The 21774-nt window shown below is 34.8% G+C and overlaps 1 protein-coding gene and 1 long non-coding RNA gene across 4 annotated transcripts in view; both read left to right on the forward strand.

Moving 5' to 3' along the window:
* The window catches only part of LOC147837143 (uncharacterized), a 74922-nt gene that overhangs the window by 8540 nt on the left and 44608 nt on the right, over positions 1-21774 (forward strand). The window lies entirely within an intron of this gene.
* LOC141378370 (uncharacterized) lies at positions 3193-4444 on the forward strand. Its single transcript, XR_015478702.1, has 2 exons — positions 3193-3393; positions 3477-4444. It is a non-coding gene; the product is annotated as an uncharacterized LOC141378370 (long non-coding RNA).

Consider the following 21774-nt stretch of genomic DNA (forward strand, 5'->3'; position numbering starts at 1 on the left):
GTCCTGCATTTGCCACAGTAAAATACACAGGAAATAATATGTCTGACATTTCCTGTTCCATGAAGAAATTTAACATCTATCGAACGTTTACATTGCAAAATAAGGATATTTGTTGCATAAATTATTGAAACAATCTGATTAGCCCCCCTTTTATTTTTTTGTTCTTTTTTAAATATTTCCCAAATGATGTTTAACAGAGCGAGAAAATTTTCACAGTTTGTCTGATAATATTTTTTCTTCTAAAGAAAGTCTTATTTGTTTTATTTGGGCTAGAATAAAAGCAGTTTTTAATTTTTTTAAAACACAATTTTAAGGGCAAAATTATTAGCCCCTTTAAGCTATATATTTTTCGATAGTCTACAGAACAAACCATCGTTATACAATAACTTGCTTAATTAGCCTAACCTTCTTAGTTAAACTAATTAGCCTAGTTAAGCCTTTAAATGTTACTGTAATGTCTTGAAAAAATATCTAGTTAAATGTTATGTATGTAAACAGGAGGGCTAACAATTCTTTAACTGTATATATAATTTCTTCTTCTTTTTTGGAGTTATGCCATATGCCTTTCATGTAATAGATTTATGTATACATGTACATTTTTTAAATTAAATATTTGCACATCACACAATGCAAATCAGACAGCAAATTTCAATATTTCCTTCTTTGTCTGTTATTGTATGCTTGTTTTAACTTGTACATGTTTGAAGTGTGACGAATATATTTTGTATATTTCGTTTGAAGCGTGACAAATATATACTTGACGAATATATTTGGCTAAGTATAGTATTCTCACGCTCACAGAAGGTTTATTTAACATCCTTTAAAACCAACAGCTGCTTTTATCATATAATTGTATCTTCGATTCTATTATATTTATAATGACTTTGCAAACTGTTGTGTCTACCATGAATTCCAGTTGTTGCTATTGTTAACTGAAACTATTAAAAATAATTTTACTGGAAATCAAAATCTATTTAAAAACATCAACTTAAAAAAAGTTGGTAACACTTTCTAATAACTACACATTATGAATCATTTATGAAGCATTGGCAAATAATTAGTTGATAATTTGTAAAGCATTAAGTCTACATTAATAGACATTAGTTTATAAATACACAAATGCTGGAATGCTTTGTAAAAGGGATTTACAAAACCTAAATAGTTATTACTTTAGATTAGGTCACAAAACTTAATTAAGTTGAGTTAATAAAGCATTTATTAACATACAAATGAACTATTAATTGTGCCTGAATAATAACATACTGTATACATTAGGGCTGGGTGATTAATAAAAGTAATCAAAATAGATTTTCAGAAACTATAATCGATCTAATTTTTTCGCAGGTCTGTTTTTTTCAATTACTTTCCCTACTGTTTGTGGTATCACATGACCCCGCTCTGTTAAGGCTAATTTATACTTATTATATTATGATTTATTCTTAGTATATTATTCTTATATTATACTTCTGTCAAGCACACGCATACAGTCCAGCGCAACCTTTGCATGTCTGCGTACCTCTTAAAAAAATTTAACCACGGCACAACGACATGTAACGTAAGCTTTGTGATTGGTCGGTTTGGTATGAGGGTGGGCAGTGCGAAGAGAAGTGTTTTAGGCGATGTGTGTTTTAATTTGAGTTGTTCAGCATTAATGTTCAATTAATAATCCTAGATGGTGTGTGTTTACTTCAGTTATTTTAAAATAAAGCAGGGATGATCAAACATTTTCTTATGAAGAGCCAAAAACCAAACTTGATTGAAAATATAGTTGCCATGTGTAAGTTTCTTATTTATTTAATACTATTTTAAAATAACTAAAAAACATTGCTTTATATTAATTAATACAGTAGATTTTACATTACGTTTTATAATGAACTTTACAACAGAATGGAGTTTGAAGTATTTACATTTTTAAAACTAAAACTAATTTACAACATTTAATTTCTGAAAAAAAAACATTCAAAAACTGAAAAAAACTGTAATAGCAAACACTTGAATAGAATACTAAAAATAAAATAATATACAAAAAATAATAAAATACTAAAAATTATAATAAAATACTATACTAAAAATAATAAAATGCTAAAATAAAATAATAAAAAATGTATATTTAAAAAAATAAAAAGCTAAAACTAACCTGGGATGCTGGTTTCTCTTTACCTAGTTGACGCATAAATAAAATACAAAACCAAAATTTGAGGTAACTAAAAATTTTAAATGTAATTAATTAAAAAATGACAACGCAGTGGCGCAGTAGGTACAACAGCAAGAAGGTCGCTGGTTCGAGCCTCGGCTGGGTCAATTAGCGTTTCTGTTTGGAGTTTGCATGTTCTCCAAGCATTCGCGTGGGTTTCCCCCACAATCCAAAGACATGCGGTACAGGTGAATTGGGTAGGCTAAAGTGTCTGTAGTGTATGTGTGTAAATGAGTGTGTATGGATGTTTTCCAAAGATGGGTTGCAGCTGGAATGGCATGTGCTGCTTAAAAACATATGCTGGATAAGTTGGAGGTTCATTCCGCTGTGGCGACCCCAGATTAATAAAGGGACTTAGCCGAAAAGATGAATGAAAAATAGCTTTAAAAAAATGCAGATTTGAGGCGTCACGGTGACGCAGTGGGTAGCATGATCGCCTCACAGCAAGGAGGTCGCTGACTAGACCCTCGGCTGGGTCAGTTGGCATTTCTGTGTGGAGTTTGCATGTTCTCCCCGTGTTGGCGTGGGTTTCCTTCGATGTGCTCCGGTTTCCCCCACAGTCCAAAGTCATGCGCTATAAGTGAATTGGGTAAGCTACATTGGTCGTAGTGTATGTGTGTGAATGAGTGTGTATGGATGTGTGCCAGTGATGGGTTGCAGCTGGAAGGGCATCCGCTGTGTAAAAAAAGTAGTCGGTTCATTCCGCTGTGGCAACCCCAGATTAATAAAGGGATTAAGCTGAAAATGAATGTTGATACAATATATTAGGAAACGCTCTAACGGAACATAAATCACACATACATGACACTGCTGTATATCCTCGTGGCTAGGTTTGTTCCAGCAAAGCGCTGTTGGCACAAAAGGATGATGCCAATTGAATCAGCAGCTGGCATTCGCTCAAGTGTGGCTCCTGCATGAGGACATTTATTCTTGGATGTGCTCTTTTAAGTCCTGCTATATCCTCTGTCAAAGAAGACAGATTCATCCCTCCCCCAGCCGGAGGATTTTGATGTGGTGTCGGACAATAGGCGATTTAGAGATTTCCTGTTTCAGAGTGTCGTATGATTTGTCCTCAGGCAGTGATGTTTAAGAAACCTTTTGTTGCAGAATAGGACCAGTGGAAACTATACTTCCCAAAGGTCCTTTATGTCACCTGTTGAATACTGGGATTGCGAGGCATTGTGCGGTGATTTACACAGGTAACGTTGGCTCCAGTGACCTCGGCTTGACATGCGCAGAGTTAACAGCGCATTTGATATGGCTGCCTTTTTGCTTTTACCAGATCTTTCTGTCAGGAGAACAGGCTTTGTGGCAGACAATGCCTTTTGTTGGCGGGCACAAAGAAGAGGTTTCAAACATCTATTCATGTCTCCACTGTGATTATGGCACATGGATGTATAATTTCATCAGAGAGGAACAGGCTGAACAAAATGTCTGCCATGCCATCCATCTAGCAATAGAATGAACATATCTGTAAAATTCAGCATCCCTTTGGGTTCTTAAAGGAACACTCCACAATTTTGGATATATGCTCATCTGACAACTTTTCTAGAGTTTTATCATTTTTGAATCCATTCAGCTGATCTCAAGCTCTGGAGGGAGCACTTTTAGCTTAGCTTAGCTTAGCTTAAATCATTCAATCTATAAAATCATTAACACATAGCTCAAAAATTCAGAAAGAGTATAGATCATTTTTTTCTATAGTTACATTGTGCAAAACTAAAACAACACAAAATGAAAAGTTGCTATTGTCTAGCCCAATATGGCTTGGAACTACACTCTCATTTCGACATAATAATCAAGGAACTTTTGTGCCGTAATATAGATGCAGCAGGTGTAATGGTATGTTTTTATTTATTTATTTATTTTTGAGCAAGATACTAATGGCTTAATCTGATTTAATGGTTTATGCTAAGCTAATTTAAAAATGCGCTTGCCAGACCCAGAGGTTGGCTGTTTAAAATAAACCTGTTTCCAAAAAAGTGGTGTTCCTTAACGTTTCTAAGTGCTGTAAGAAAAGTCTTAGTAAATCTTGTAAGATGTTTTAGATATGGGCTTGAGGTTTGACATAAAGTGGGGTTAAACTTTAAAGTAACATTACAGGAGTAACAGATAACAAATTACAGGATCCAATATTCAGTAGGCACAGCATAGTCTTTTAGTTTCAGTTATCTCTGAAAATCCAGCATTTAATTGTCCATTGTTTTTAAACAAATCTGTGGTGAAATAAATTAAACAAAGGAGCAAGTACTTCCTGATTTGGTGTGGAACTTTTTTTTTTTTTTTAAGTTTATTGACTCTTTCCTAATGTAGGGATTGCTACTAAAGGCTTTGTTTTTTCAAAACTGCAAAGGGTCTTGCTTTGTTTAAAGCCATCTTTATTGTTTGATTTTCACTTAGGCTTGAGTTTGCCTCTTTCTTTATCCATCAGTGCAAATTGGTGGGCGGAGCTAAAAAGGCAGCGATGTAGAAGCAGGTGTTGAGTTTCTTTTGTAGAGGTGGATAAAAACGCTACTAACACATAATAAAAGCGGAATGTTGAAAAAAAGTGGACCATGTTGTAAGATTTGCATTAATATAAGCTGTTTTTGGACTAAAAGTATTTTTTTTTTCTTTTTATTTCCGACACTTAAGAGTATGTTTTATAGTACAGTAAATGACTGCTCAAAATGAACAATCTATGACCACTTTAATATGCAATGTACATGAGAATTTTTAAATGTTGTATCGTTTTATAAATCTTTGTTTTGAGCGGCACAGTGGCTCAGTGGTTGCCTCCGGGTGCTCCAGTTGTCCCCACAGTCCAAAGACATGTAGTATAGGTTATTTGAAGTCTAGTTTCACAAACCTATTTCGAGAGGAGCATGTGATATGATTGGTCTCAAGCCAATGGGATTATTTTAACCTCACTATAAAAATCCTATTTAGCATTACTCCCTTATCTTGTTTTTTTGAAGAACACCCCCCCCCCCCCCCCCCGCATCCACCCCATTTCTCCCTTTCCTTTTTTACTAGGGGGGAGCTCTCGAGAACTCAATTATCTCCAACCTCAGGGTTCTCTCTCAGGACGGCATGCCAAACCTGCTATTATTATCAAGCGTTATATAAGTGTGAACTCTTAAAACTAAAAATGTCCGTTGTGTATGTATATAAATGTGAGACTGTATAGGTGTTTCCCAGTAATTGGTTGCAGCTAGAAGGGCATCCGCTGCGTAAAACATATACTGGATAAGTTGTCGGTTCATTCCACTGTGGCGACCTCTGATGAATAAAGGGACTAAGCCAAAGTAAAATGAAGGAATGAATAAAATCTTTGTTTTTAAACAATCATATTTTTAGCGTCAGCCGGAAGTTGCTGATACTTTTTTTGTTTCGCTATCTTGTACTGCCAACTGAAGTGGAATATTAAGTAGGGGGTGTGGCTTTCTTTTTGCACATCATTTCCTAGAATAAATAGCAACTGATGGTAAGAGAAGAATGAATATTGTGGCTGAAACCGTGAAACTGACTGTCAACAGAGAAGGAGCAAACTCCAAACTCATTAACAAATGTTCAGACATTGACTGAATATTACTAAAGCAAACTTTTTTCCAGACTTTTTCCTAGCGGATTAATTTGAACATATTAATTCAGATACAGAATAACAATATGCTCTATCAAAAAAAAGCATTGTAAATTTAGATTTCACACTGACTTTAAAGTAATTTTATGGCTTAGTGTTTTAGACATGGTTGTACCCTGCTCATAATGTATAATTATGTTTTGTGTAAGCATTAAATGTGGTTTTAAAAGGCCTGCGGACACTCTGTAAAATCATTTCAGCTGCAGTACTCATTCACATTTGTATTTGGTGAGCAGGTGTGAGATGGATTATTATATTGTGGAGCTCAGGCATTCTGTTGGCTTCCTGCATGTCAAATCCAGCACTCCTGCATGAGAGCGTGAGACATGGTGACAGGTAAACAGGCCCGACAGGGAGGATGGAGCTCATGTACACTGTTTCTGCATGTCCTGGCCTGGAAGTGCTTGTTCTCTGGGCTAAATGTTAAAGACCTAATAAGTACGCGTGTGTGTGTGTGTGTGTGTGTGTGTGTGTGTGTGTGTGTGTGTGTGTGTGTGTGTGTGTGTGTATGTGTGTGTGTTTGTGTTTGTAGTGTAAAGGGGGATTGGGCTGAGGGGCCTAAAAAAGTGTGTGTGTGAACAAGAGAGCGGAGTGACAAAGAAAGAGATGGGAACAAAGCGTGAACTGGCTTATTGAGAGAACATCAAACGGCTCTCTTGAGGCTCTCCTTCTGCAGGACAGGTTTTGCTCATCTGCCACTTCTATTGAGAACAAGAAGAGCAAAAACCACTTCCACTCCATTGTTCCTTTACTTTCTCTGCTCGACTTTTTATCACGGCATCTGCAAAAACAAAGATAAAGTTTATTGCTTTATTGCACCGTTTAAGTCCTCTTGCACTTCTTGCATTGAACTCATGAATGAGTCATTTCCGTCCATGAGAGATGTTGAATACATAGATTATGTACACTGTGGTTCCTGATAACTGTTTAAACCGCCTTGAGGGTTGGATATATATAAAACACAATTATTACATCATCTATGCACCTGTTGTTGTTGTTTCTCTTCTTTTAGAATGCAAAGGTTATTAAGCAAAATGGGTGCTCGCATCAATATAGCATAATTTTTGTGACATTGTACAACAATAATAATTGCTAAATTAATGTGAGGGTTGGGTAGATGTTAATTAAATACAATAAATAGATAATTTGATAAATAATATGAACAAAAACTGTTTTTACATTACTGTGAGGGTAGGGGTAGATGTTAAAGGGCACCTATTTTAGCCCTTTTTCAAGATTTAAGATCAGAATGTGTCTGTACAGCTCAAAACACCCCTCAGATTATTTATTAGACCTTTTCAGAATATTGGAATTTTCTGCTCTGAACACAATGTAGCTATTTTTTTGGCCTGTGCCTTTAATGCTAGTTCTCTCCACCCACCGTTTCCACATGCCTGTCAAACTGTACCTCAATCTCCGCCTCATCAGATAAACAGCACAGTGACAGACATGAAGGAAGCAGATCTCACGTAATGTTTGTGAGAAAACCTAAGAACTTTTCCAATGATTATTTGATGTATTTGTAGTGGAGTTGCAACAATGAGTCACACGCAATGTCGTTACACGCACGCACGCACACACACATACACACACCCCACGTTTAACATTGCATGGCAAATGTGACTGGGCACACATTAATATCCACTGCTGTTAGGATATCCAAATGTTAATGTACAAAATAAACCTGATTTAACATCCACAAACCAGGATTGAAGCGTCTTCTTTTATAAATGTACTGACATGCGGCTGTGGTAAGTGATAAAGACGGTAAAATCACTGAAGTTCATGACAAACATGTTTTAAAAACGTTTTTAACTTTAATAATTACACAGAGTACTCTCATCACAGAGAGCCGAACAGATCCTTTAATTCCAGTTGCTTTGTGCACATCCTGTCTTGTTGGTATGATTATACGGGTTACTATAGAGACATGTTAATACGCAGCTGTCAATCAATTTGGTGGACAGGGAAACTGCACTCCTACATCACGTTGCGATGGACTTCAAAATGGGAGGGATTTGGATCCTAATTTAATGTCACTTGTCTTTATATCACCCCTGTGGACACACTATACATACAGTTATGTCCAAACAGCTTCCAAAAGATTTTCATCATAAGTGCCCTTTAATAAAAATACAATTACTGGATAATTTAATAAATAATATTAATGATTCACTAACTTCTGTCCCCAGCTGTATGCCTACTAGCAACAACCAGCATTATGGCCAAACAAAAGCTAATGGGAGCTGCAGCACCTGTCAAGCACAAAAGTATATTGAAGTAATTTATATGCTATTTAAATTTCATGTCTTCTGAAGCTACATTAAACCGTTCCGTATTTTGTGATTCATGGTGCTTTCAATTTGTTGATGCTTTTAAATTATGAGATCTGACTCTACAGTATATCAAAGTGACTTTTATTGATGTTTTTAATAATGAATTCTTAACGGTACTTTTTTGAAACATATTTTATAAGAAAAAAAAAACAAAACAAAAAAGTACTAGCAGCTTTTTCAAGCTCTACTGGATTTTGAAATTTTATTGATTGGATATTTTAAAAAAATAGTTATTACATCACCTATATACCTTTGTTGTTTTTTGCTAATCTAGAATGCAAAGATTATTAAACAAAATAGCCAAACAAAAGCAGATGAAGAGCTGCAGCAAATGTCAAGCACAAGCATAATTTAAATGCCATTTAACTTTCATGTCTTCTGAAGCTACATTAACAGTTTCTGTATTTTGTGATTCACGGTGCTTTCCAAGGGGTGGCAAAATGGCTCAGTGGTTAGCACTGTCACCTCACAGCAAGAAGGTTGCTTATTCGAGCCCTGGCTGGGCCAGTTGGCATTTCTGTGTGGTTTGCATTCAGGTGTGGGTTTTTTCCGAGTGCTCCGGTTTACCCCACAGTCCAAATTCAAGCACTGTAGGTGAATTGGGTAAACAAAATTGGCCATAGTATATGAGTCTGCATGTGGATCTAAGAGTGTATGATTGTTTCCCTATAATGGGTTGTGGCTGGAAGGGCATCAGCTGTAAAACATATGCCGGAATAGTAGCCAGCTTATTCCGCTGTGGTGACCACTGATAAATAAGGGGGTAAGCCGAAGGAAAGCTTTTTTCAATTCAATTCACCTTTATTTGTATAGCGCTTTTACAATGTAGGTTGTGTCAAAGAAGCTTCACATAAATGATCATAGTAAATTGGAACAGTGTAGTTCAGTTTTTTAGTGTTTAAGTTCGGTTAAGTTCAGTGTGGTTTTTAGTGTGGTTGTGAGCAAATCCATCAATACGTATCCCAAACCATGCAAGCTAGTGGCGACAGTGGAGAGGGAAAAAACTTCACAAATTGGCGAATTGAAACTAATGAATGAATGAACGGTGCTTTCCATTTGTTGACTCTTTAAAATTGCCTTATGGTGTTTGACTTTACAGTGTAACACTGACATTTATTGAAGTTTTTAATAATGTATCCTTAACAGTAATTATTTTTAAACATACTGCATTGTATGAGGGAAAAAAACCTAAAAGAAGTATTGGCAGTTCATTGCTGGGTTTTGTATTGTCATTTACATGACCAACCCTGACAATGTACTGTTTTAAGATACTGAAAACGTCAATGAAAGTCACTTTGTAAAACTTTTTTAATATCAAAATTGGTTTGAGGTGGAGTAGATAAAAATGTATTAATTATTTATTTAATTTTCAAGATGAAAGGTTATTTTGGTTATTTTACATATGTATTTTTATATTTGAGGTCAGTGTTTTTGTAGGGTCTTAATGCCTAAACATACAAGTAATAACAATAATATTGTAAAGTGTTATAACAATTAAAACAATTGTTTTCTAATCATTCCAGCTATGTATGATATGAATTGTTCTCTGGAAAACAGTTTCAGTTTAATTGATTTCCATTATTTAAACACAAAAATGCAATGGAAGTCAAAGAAAATATTTTTTAACATTTTCATTCCAGAGAACAAAGTCGTTTAGTTTTGGTTTGGAACGAGTGTGTTTAATGATAACAGAAGTTTCTTTTTTTGGTGATTTTATACTTTTAATGCATGCTTTGTTCACAAACTTATAGGAATTACCATATATGGGAATTCTGTCATTGTCTTGTGTGGAGACCTTTCAACCTTCCTTCTAGATTAGTTTTGCCTTGTCTATAAAGCCCACAAAGCCTCTTACTCTTCAGAGACAAGATGATGAATCCAGCCTGGTAATCTGAAACCAGCATCTCTGTAAATACATTTCAGTCAAGACCTATGATCATACCTTAAACACCATGACTTCAGCAGGACTATGTGCTGCATGTCTTGGTGCCTTCTGGCCCTTTTCTGAAACAGTACGAGCTGTAAACTAAAGAAGTCAGAGTGTGTCAGACGCCCAGCGTGGTTTTGTTTTGTGCAGTGAGGGAGCTGTCAAAAAGGACAGTGTAAATGGACAACACTAGATAAAATCAGAAATGACAGAACTGGCACTTTCAGCATGTAAAGACCTGCCAGAGGAAATATGCAAAATCTTGTTTATTTTAAGGAATCCTTAGAGGAAATACCGAATGCTACTACACACTTTTTCTTAAAGTTCTATATGTGAAATTTTTTGTTCATATATTATATACGAGACCAATATATTTCAATATTAATGGAATGTGGTACAGCAAAGACTGGCTACAGACAGATGTTATACAAGGGTTGGCTCACCCCAAAATTTTATTGCATCAACATTTACTTTTCCTAATATGCTTTTTTTAACCGTTATGAGATTGTTTCTTCCAATGAACACATACGATGATATTTTGAAGAATGAAGAAATAAAAAAAAATACTATGAAAGTCAATGGGTGTCAGCTTACGATTATTTTGCATAATATCTTCTTTTGTGTTCAGCAGAAGAAAGAAACCCCAGTTTTGAACGAGCAAAGAGTAAGTACGTGATGGCAGAATTTTTATTTTTGGGTGAACTATCCATTTACAAATTCTGCAAAGCAACTTACTGGATTCTACATATAATTACTGCTCTCTTTATCAGCTATACAATTCTACCAACTTCTGCCCAAACTTCTGTTTTCCAATTTTGGTTATAGCCTGTGTAAATTGTTGCCTGAATGTCTTGTTGTTTGCTGACTGGAGTGGCATTGGTTATTGTTGTGCACTTCTGCTGCTGTAGCTCATCTGCCTCAAGGTTGTTGTTGAGTGTTGGTTCTCACAGATGCTTTTCTGCAGGCCTCAGTTTTAATGAGTGGCTATTTGAATTACTATAACCATTGTATCAGGTTTAACCAGTCTGACCATTCTCCTCTGACCTCTAGCATCAAACAGTTTTCACTTAAGGAATTACCATCCACTTGATATTTTCTCTTTCCCAGACATGGGTTGCGGCTGGAATGGCATCTGCTGCGTAAACATTTGCTGGATAAGTTGGCAGTTCATTTCGCTGTGGCGACCTCAGATTAATAAAGGGACTAAGCCGACAAGAAAATGAATGATATTTTCTCTTTTATAGATCACGGTAAAACCTAGAGATGTTATTAAATCAGCAGCTTTTGACATTCTCAGGCCAGATTGTCCAGCACAAAATGCAATGTCATGGCCAATGTTTGGCTTGATCATGTCTACATCAAGTCAAGTTGAGTTTTATTGTCATTCCGCTACATGTGTGAACAACAAAACGTTTATTTGTATCACTATCATATCACTATCATAAACATGAACGCAACACTTCACATACAAGCTATTTTAAACCTATACATAACAACAAAGTTATGTAACCACGGAGTGGCTATCTAATTATACCAACTGCTAACTATGCACATACTATACAGTACATACTTAAACTATACACATAAAACAGACTATACAAGTACTTTTACATAAGACATAACAATATTGTGCAAGATATTCAAAAAAGTTATTTAAAGCTGATGAAAACAATTGGATTGTAATGGTTTGTGTTACATTCACAAGTAAACATTGTTTTTCTCATTGAGTCCATGTAAGGTGGAGTTTAGGTAAAGTGTCTGGTACATATGGAGAGCGAGTGTTTGTACAGGTGGTTTGTCAAGCCCACTTACCTGTGTGAAGCACACTGTGGAAATGTGCAGTGTTTTTTGTAGAGATATGAAATGACATAAAGAAAGTATCTGGTGTAAATGTGCCTAAATGCTTTTAGTTGCTGCAACATAATTGGCCGATTAGGTGTTTTTATAGTGAGCAGTTTAAAGGGTGTACTTAATAAAGTGGCCAGTGAGAGTATGTCATTTTAAAATTCGTTTTGGATTTATTATTTTGTAGTTCATTCATAGCATAGGAATCTTCATCGTTCATGATCTTGGCATAGCTTAGTGCATTGGTTTGATGTTTGAGCTTTAGGAATGTATTTCTTAAAGTACTTAAAGTTTAAAATAATAATTCAGACATTATAATACACCCGAAACTGTAAAACCTGATGTTATGCCAAAACTAGGTGTGTGAGAGTTGTATACCACATAAAAAAAAATTATGAGCATGGAATCCACTCATTGCATAATAGTATTATATAATGAGGCATGTTGAAGCATTCTTCTTAAGCTATTAAGAACGTAGATTGGTCATGATGCCAAAACGCAACTGAGCACCTGACTGCCACAATCACGCTGTCAATAATAACTATGGCAATTTATTTCCGGTTTGATTTCCTCATAAATGCAGTAGGCTGTGGCATGTTTTTATGAGGCTCCATCTGATGTACAGTTTTATAGTTTGATTCTTTGTTTGGTGTTTGCTTTATGGCAAGCAAGACGTTATGGATTGTGTCGTCTGTCAGGTTTAGTTGTTCTGTAATAAAGTACAGGAACATTTTCTTGAAATATTAAAAACATACTAAAAATGTTTTGGCATAATATTAAAGATGTTTTTTTTTTTTTAATGCAGTTTATAATAAATATATAATTGCATTATAGAGTTTTACAAACAAACTAATAACTTAATCGCAATCTTAATATTATTGTAATCAATACAAAATGATATTAAATAAAAATGATTTTTGTTATAATATAATAAACAACTCTGTTTTAAATATACACCAGCCCGTTTTATATATTTATCGTCCTATATATTTATTAATCCACTTTTATACATTGTAAGTAAAGCAGCAAAGTATTGAAAAATTAAAAAAAAAAAATGTTTATCTTTAAATAGATTCTGTGTATGAGTAACACTGTTAAAACAATCCTTGTTTGCACATATACATAAAAAGCCCTGAAGTCTGACATTGTGGCTTTTGCAAATGTCTATAGACCTATAGTTTTGTTTGTTTGTTAGAAATAGTTTTATGTATACACAGTTGACAGTGTAGCTTTAGAATACATAAAAACCTATTTTAAAAAGTTTGCATTTAAACCTAAACTCATGCCCTTAAAGCTCAATGGTTGTGTATAGATAAACTTCTAAAATGCATAAAATGTTTTTCAGTTTTTGCCAGATAAAATTGGTGCTGTGTAATGGCAGCACTTTAAAGTCCACTTTAGACATTCTTTATAAAGCAACTTTGTAACACTTTCAAATAACTCTCATTAGAATATTTAGAGTAATAGTAAATTATAATGATTAGATTTACTGGAAAAACTTTGTTCGCTTGCAAATTTGCTTTTAGTATAAAATGTTTTTTGGGAAACCCTTATAAGCTATTAGCAGTTATTAAGCAGTCTACTAACCAGATCTAAAGGCATTGTAACTTCTAGTCAACAGAAGCTCTAAAGTGAAACATTAAAATAAAATAAAGCATTACCTTTTAAACATGTTATTTAATACTTTAAACCGTGAGACTATATAGAAATGTCTAAAAGAATTAAGTCTATATACAGTTCTGAACTATAGTACTCTACAAAACTTTCAGTAGTAATCTTGCTGTAGTGAACAGTAGGTGATATCAGTTTACATTTCCTAAAGTTTGTTTAGCAATTAAATGAAATAATCAAGTGAGTTTTTGTTTGCATGATAGGTCACAGCAACCAGTGCTCCACACAGAAATCTGATCTCAGCATCTTCCATTCTGCCTAGAAAGACATAAAAAAACATGAGACAGGCTAAATCCAGAAGAACCGAGAATTGTGGCAACAACTCCTCAACAAACCTACTTGCAAATCTATCTAAAAGCTAATTAGTTCTGTATAACACAAGCTGCTTTAAGGGCAAAGTACGGCTACCAAATGTTGATTTAATTTAGTTCATTGATAAAGAAATATCTCTGAACAGATTCGAATTGTGATGCTTCTGAGTTTTTTCAAAATGCAATGCAAAATTTTTTTTTTGCTTTTTTAAATTAATGCCACAGCTCTACAAATTGATGAATAAATACAACTTACCCTAACTGGCTAACACAAAAAGAGAGGTCAAAGGGTTTTATTAAAATGCAGTCAAACTCCGTACTATCCCAATATATATATATGATATATATACACTATTTACAAATCAGACAGCTATATTTAAGGGACAATCCAAAAATCAATGTCAGCTGGCAAAAATGTCAAACAAGCCAGTGGAACAAAATGTCATAAACAAAACAAACACAAAACAAACAGTACTCACAAATCTCTAGTCACAACTTTAACATTCAAAACTCTGCACTATACAACATGCAGCCGTTTCAACAAACACAAAGCAAGTGACCAAAACAAGATGGCTGACAAGGATGTTGTGTCATGGCTTTTAAAATCCTGTAGGCCAATCAGGAACTAGCAATCAAATGGAAGTGGCCAATCAGAGGTGTTCTAGGCAAAGCAGAGAAACGAATGTGACAAGAGAAACATAGGGCTGTAACAGTGCTTAAAACAGGTCTTTGCAGGTAGATTTCATGAAGTGTCTTCATGATGATGGTGAGATCAGAGTTGATTATCACAATTAATAGCATTAACAAAGTGACACCAGGAAAATGTTTTGAATTCTTATCATGTATAACACTAATAATCTTATTTAATTGATGTATTCATTTGTTTGTTGTTTTTATTTGTATATTCATTATTGAAATGTTCTTGCCCTTAATATAGCCTTGGTTGCTGATATGGCATTAAATAAAAAAATGCATTACAGTATAATTAATAGCAGAATAAAGTGTTTGAAATGTAAATGTAATTTCCTACCGACACACATAGAGATAACTGACTAAAAAGCATTTTTGTTGGTGAAAATACTAGTGACCTATAAGATTTAGCACATTTCTGTACCTGTATTTTTTCAAATTCAAGCTTGTCAGTAAGGTTTAAGGTGAAATTGACGTTTAGATGAAATCTTTAATTGTCACAAATTCATAGCAGTTTTGTGTTTTGTGCATTTGTGGCAGTGAGTGAGGGTGAAGCTTGGGTTGATCTGCTGACAGAAGGATGTCTTCCAGAAAGCACTTGAGGGCAATTATCAGTGAGATGATGTAGTCAGGCTTGAATACAAGAGGGGCATCTGTCTCATCAATGAAGAGCGTCAATCGCGCAGACAGACAGATTGCTGCTCCTCAGGCGCAGGTCGACACATACCTGGCTTTTATCCAGTCTGTCTGTTTCTCTTCCCCTCTCCGTCTCCCCACTTATCTGACTGTCTTTACATCTATCTGTTGATCAACCAATATTTGCATCTCTTTCTTTATGTGAAGTTGACTCAACAGCCTGAGATACAGCATGACAAGTGCACAAACTGTCATCTGCATGTGCCTGTGTTTGTAGCAGGTGTTTCCCATGATGTGCTTTTGTTTATTTATTTATTTATAGAGATGGTGGAGCTTAAACAAAGCATGTAAGTCATTATGAAGGCTTGTGGACATGTCAAATCAAAGGCTGTCAAGGGTGATCAGTCTGCTCATTTCAGCTGGAGGGGTTTACATACTTTTGGTATATTAAGTGTTATGTCTTACGCCTGTGTTAGGTGTGTTTCTGAGATAACTTTCTGTGGAGGTTGAGCTACATGCATTCAGGAATAGAATTCTTCTTACTATGAACTGTTGCTAGACCTATTAGTAATAGAGTTGTTAACAGTGTTTTTGATGCTCGCTTAGACAATTCTTTTGGCTATAATTCTCTTCTTCACTATGTCAACTCAGTCAGAGTGTTGGTAGACTGCCTAATATCTGGTACCATGTTTTTTGATGGCCCCCTGTAGAAAGTCTATGATATGCTTCAATATTCAAACTCAAAGAAGAAAGTGGTTTAATGTGAATTTGGACAAAATATAGGCCAGAAATGATTTATTTTGTTTGTTTTACCAGTTAAAAAAACTTTCCAAATTAAACCCTGCTGTAAAAGTTTGCTTCAACTTCAAACAATCTTAAGTGGTGATTACAATAAAAGTAGATGTGGCTGTGGGACTCCAACTTCTTTGGTTTATATCTTCTGTTTAATATGTCAATGTTAATTAGCCATGTAGTCGATGTCAGAATGTTTTACAACATTCAAGTAAAAATTTAGACACAAATGAAAACATAACTCCAAAAGTTAAAGCATAATTTTAATTGAAAGTAACTCTAGCTGGGTTTCCTTTACGCTGCATTAATGCACATTTTGAAGTAGGAGAAACAAGTAAAACAATTTCAATCTTCGTGTAAAAATTCCTTAATATGCAAGCAAGTTTTTTTCATGCTCTAATTTGTGCAAAAAAAGGTTAATGTAATATGATGGGAGATGAAAACACATTTCCTGAATGAACTCTGACAGCGAACAATACACTCATGTGACTTTATTATGCTTGCCTTGTTTACAGTTACTAGGTTACTAATACTACAGTCAGCCACTCTCACTCCAAACTTGATGGATGTGCACCTAAAGGCTAATTCACACTACACAGATAAATGTCAATGAACAAGTCTGTCAGAGTTTGTTGGATTAGTGTGTTTTGCCTGTTTGTGTATTTTCCATTGGTTGGAGTTTGTTTTTAACCAACTGAAATCATTCAATCAGCGTTTGATTAGTTGTGGAACATCTGAGCAGTGTGATTATAATTTTCCAGTAAGCTGCAACAAACTCAGACTTAATCTGACCGGGTACCAGATATGATTGCTTTATGCAAATGATTTTACGTCTTAAGAATTATTATTTAATCAGCTGTTTAATTATTGTGCATGGCAGTAGTTGAGGCAGCGTGAACTAGGCATGGGCCGGTAAAAGATTCTGATGTTCACCTTATCACAGTATTGTGAAAACTGCTCTAAAATATATTCTTTTTAAATGTCCGGGTAAAAAACAAAATCATTTTCCGCTTTGTACACAATATATTTTAAGTTGGGAAACATTTAAAATATTTTGGAACAGTAAACATGTCAGGCTAAATAATAAAATTAATCATTGATTTCTTTACAATTTAAAATGGCATCTTTGGAGGTATTTTCTGCTTTTATTTTACATTTTTTTGCAAAAATCTGATATTATCAGATATTCAATAGTATCATTACTATTTCCTTTTACTACAAGCAACTGTGGTAATGTTATTGTAACTATTCCTCATTCACTCATTCAGCCAATTACAAAATCCTTATTTTCGGCTCTAGATGACAGGAGTAAGTGCAAAAGTTAACAGAGGCTAAATATTTAGAGATTGTCCATTTTGAACCGCATTTGATCAGATTTCATTCATATTGTTAAAGCAAATCTGATTGAAATATTTCATTGGTATTTAGAGGCAGTTGTGGCCTAATGGTCAGGGAGTCAGACTTCAATCGGTAACCAGCAGATATATTAAAGTTGGAGACAGTGCTTTCTCCCACTTTTGATACTCAACTGATGTGCCCTTGAGCAAGGCACCTAATCCCTAATTGCTCCCTGGAGCACTGGAAGCAGTATCTTCCCACTTCTGAGTGTATGTGCGCTCGCTTGCACTTATAAAGTGTGTTCACTTGGAGTCAAATCCAGAGGACATACACATGGCATTGTTATGGGGCAGATTTAGAAAAAAATTCACCACAACAAAGTATTCATACTTTTTTTTTCATTATACTGACCATACTAACCATATATTCTAGATGAAAATAGTACTGAGTCTTAAGTGACCAATTTTAATTGGATCACAGAAAGTGCATATCAGCACCAAGTGGAAACAGGACCTACTAATATTGGTACTTATCCACATTTTACCTTTGATGAGGTACAAAATCGTTCATTTAAGTGTATCATTCCAAGGACCAGCTACCCACAAATGTTATTTTTATTTTTTGAGTTAGTGTTTCTTTCCCAGAGATGGGTAGCAACTGGAGGGATAAGTTGGCGGTTCATTCCGCTGTGGCGACCCCATATTAATAAAGGGACTAAGCCGAAAAGAAAATGAATGAATTAATGAATGAATGAGTTAGTGTTTTCATAAATGCCTGATTGAATTTTTTTTATAAAGTATTTAGAAAGCTTCAAGTACTATACATCCAGTTTTCAACTGCCACACTGACAAAACAGATTCCATTGCGCCCGTCTGGGGACTGTAATGATCAGTCAGTTATCTGGAACTTCATTTATTTACCTCAACAGCCAGACTGACACTGTGTAAAGTGTCTGGATGTGCTGACAGGTTCATCCATTGTCCAAACAATGGTCAACAATGCTGTCCTTAAAATTAGAGTCATTCTTTATCAGTGAGACTAGTCGTATCAGGTAGATTACACCGAGATACCAACAGTCCGTATTTTTGAGGTTTGTTGATTTGGTGTTTGATTCCTGTTCACAAATATGTAAAACATGGATTCGAGTGTAGGGTTAGGTTTTTGAAAATAATAGAGTTGAGTATTAACTTAGGCTTTGGTTTAGGTTAAACTTTGTTTTTTAGAAGTAGTAGGGTTAAGTTAGATTTAGGTGAGGGTTAGGTTTATAGAGGAAACTAAATGGTTGCTGTAAAGTTTTTAGAAATGTCACAATAAAAGTTAGGTGAGAGTTAGGTTTGAATGAATAGTATGAGTTATGGATAATTTAAGGTTAGGGTTAGATCCTTAGAAATAGTAGGGTTAGCATAAAATTCGGTTTAAGCGAAGGTTTTGTTTTTAGAAATAGAAAAGTTATGAAATGGCTTGAAATGTTAGGTTTTAGAAATCGTAAATTGACCCATTTTAATGTGCTCATGTTTATGCTAATTTGTAGCTTATATTGTTGTTAATTGCATAATTATTTTATGGTCAAATGTAGAATTACAAAGATTCTTATTCTGATTTAATGCTCAAATTTGTTGCGCAGCTTTAGTTACTTCCTTCAAAATGTTTTAAATGATTCTGAATTTCTGCTTTTAAATCCCATTTTACTTCCATCCATGTACATTTTAATACAACACCAATTTTAAGTCATTGTTACAGTACTTCATGTCATTTTTAATGCTGTATCAAATTTCCCCTGATAATTTTGGTATTTTAAATTCATTACTGAGACCACTGGAGGGCGTTGCATTTCTCATACAAGCCCATCTCATACAATGAAGGACTCCTAATTAGACACAGAACTGTTTCATTTATATTATCCATCAGCTGTTATGTTAGCATTCTTTCAGCCTGACATGCTGAACATGTCCCAAAATTTTATATATGTGCAATTTATTTTATTTTTGTGTAATTTTATTATGACTTTATTATGACTCCTGTGTTGACATAGAGCCACAATATATACATCTAAGGAGCTTTGACACAACCTATATTGTTAAAAGTAGAATATAAATAAAAGAAAAAGTGACTTTCTCTCACATTGTTGGAAGTACACAAGATTGATTATTAAAAAATATTTCGCTTTTTCAATAGAGATGAGAGGAACTTGACATCTTCTATCGTCTTGTTTTCATATCGCCATTAAAAAATACCAGTGGCCATAATCTTCATCGGCATGCCACAAAGCTCCATGTCTCTTGCAATAACAAGCACAAAATGTTGGGCATTATCAAATACCTGATCACTGTCGTCAGCCTGCTTGAACACAAGACGTTTTGGTTTCGCACAGTCTGTGACGATTTTGATAGTACTCCCCTGGGCTGTCCAGTCACGTCTACCACCTCGACCGCACTTCCTTATCAACTGCTCACTTATTAGTTCATGAACTGTAATGATTGCGAGCCACGGCTGCTGCTCTGCGGTGGAGAGGAGATTGCAAAGGGCTTTTAACAACTAACGGCATAGATTCATATCAGAATGCAGCACAAACAAACGCTTTAATCAGATTCAAAGAGCCTAGCAAGAAGAAAATTTCCATTTGATGTTTGGAGTCATAATCAAGAATGGCAGGATTGCGTTCGGTGCCAAATGCAACAGGAGACCAAATTACTTCCCATTTTAAGTCCTGTGACTGTGAGACGAATGTCTTTCGTTTTAGTGGTGCCACTAGTCCAATAACATCTGAATAGAAAATCTGGAGTGGAAATTGTCTTTCTATCTCAGACCTTTGATGTTGCGCACAAGCAAATCTGCTGAGTTTCCTCTTTTCGTTTTGGAAGCTGCTGGTTTGTCGACAATCCCCCGGGCCTTTGATACGTGCTGTGGCCCATGCCGGAGACGAGCTGGAGATGAGCCACATTCCTCCATGCCCCTTGGGGTTGGACTCGCAATCTCCATCTCTTTACCCATTGAGATTCACATTCAGTTAATAATGATTAATTAAAATGCCTTCTTGAGCCTGCATTGCCTGCAGTTTAGCTGATTTTGGTCATGTCGCTTCTGTTTTGGTGGAAGCGTTTTGAAGGATGACTTTACGTGACTTTGATGAATGCTAAGTTATGATTGATTACAGCTAAATGTCATTGCATGTGAAGGGAAATGATTTAAAAGACTCTAAGTTGACTAAGGAATGCAGAAACAGTGCTTATTTCAAAGCGAAAAGTAGATGTTGAATACATCTAAAGCACTTATGGAGACAGTTCATCCACAAATGAAAATTCTGTCATCGTTTACTCACCCTCAAGTGGTTCTACACCAGTGTGAGTTTCTGCTGAAAACAAGAATCAGTTTCAAAAACATTTTTAAGGGCATTTTTCATACTTTGCAGACAGTAAATGATGACATAATTGTAAGTTTTGGATAAATCATTCCTTTTAGAGATGTTAAACAATGATGGGAAGCACTGACATCTGAATAAACCATTGCATAGAATATCTGTTCAGCAGACTCCATATTTTATCTGTAGAAGATGAGTTGCAGCAGCAAAGCAATTGGAAGTAATTCATTTCCTGGCGATTTGATCAACTGACTGTTTTTTTTTTTTTTTTTTTGGATGACCGTTAGTTGTGACGTGACAAAAGAGAAGAATGTTTAACTTTATGCAAATGAGTGCTGGTTCAGGGTGGAAACTACCAATAGGAGGGAAGGCACTAGAGCACATGTAATCCAGCTCCTCTTTTATAATGTAAACATGTAGGCAATAGAGTGAGAAACGGTTGTGTAGCTTGCAGCAAATTCCGTTTTCTGTCTTTCTGCTTGGTTTAATGTTATTTTTACTTGTATTATATGATATGCTTTTTAAATGTTGGAAATTATGCTAGGAATGCATGGTTACCAATCCAAACCACAATGTTATTCAGATATTGCATAAAAAAAAAAAATCCCTCCCAAAAAAAGAATAAGTCCATTTTTAACAACATATTATGTGGAATATGTTTTATTTGTGTATTTAATAAATTGTGATTACATTTTCAAACAAATATAATATTTAAAGTAAAAAAACATATGTATATTCAAAGTTTTACATTCAAAAAATATGTAATACATGTAAAATTGTTATATTTTTAATAGCGATTATAAAGGTGTTTTTTTTTTAGCAGTGTTTAATGTGCAAAGCAACTTAAGTAATAAATTAGTTAATTAATTGTTATCAGATTTTAACATCTATTTAATTAATGGATGGATTAATTAATTAATTTATTACATTTAAATGCAATTACTTGAATTTGTTGAGTGTTCACAGAAAAAATATATATCTGTAGATACAGATTTAGGTGCACATTTTTATTTAACCTTCCTGTCATGTTCGGGCCAAATCTGACCGATTTATA

Source organism: Danio rerio, chromosome 2 (assembly GCF_052040795.2).
Source record: "Danio rerio strain M-AB ecotype USA chromosome 2, GRCz13ab, whole genome shotgun sequence".
In the NCBI taxonomy this organism is placed as follows: Eukaryota; Metazoa; Chordata; class Actinopteri; order Cypriniformes; family Danionidae; genus Danio; species Danio rerio.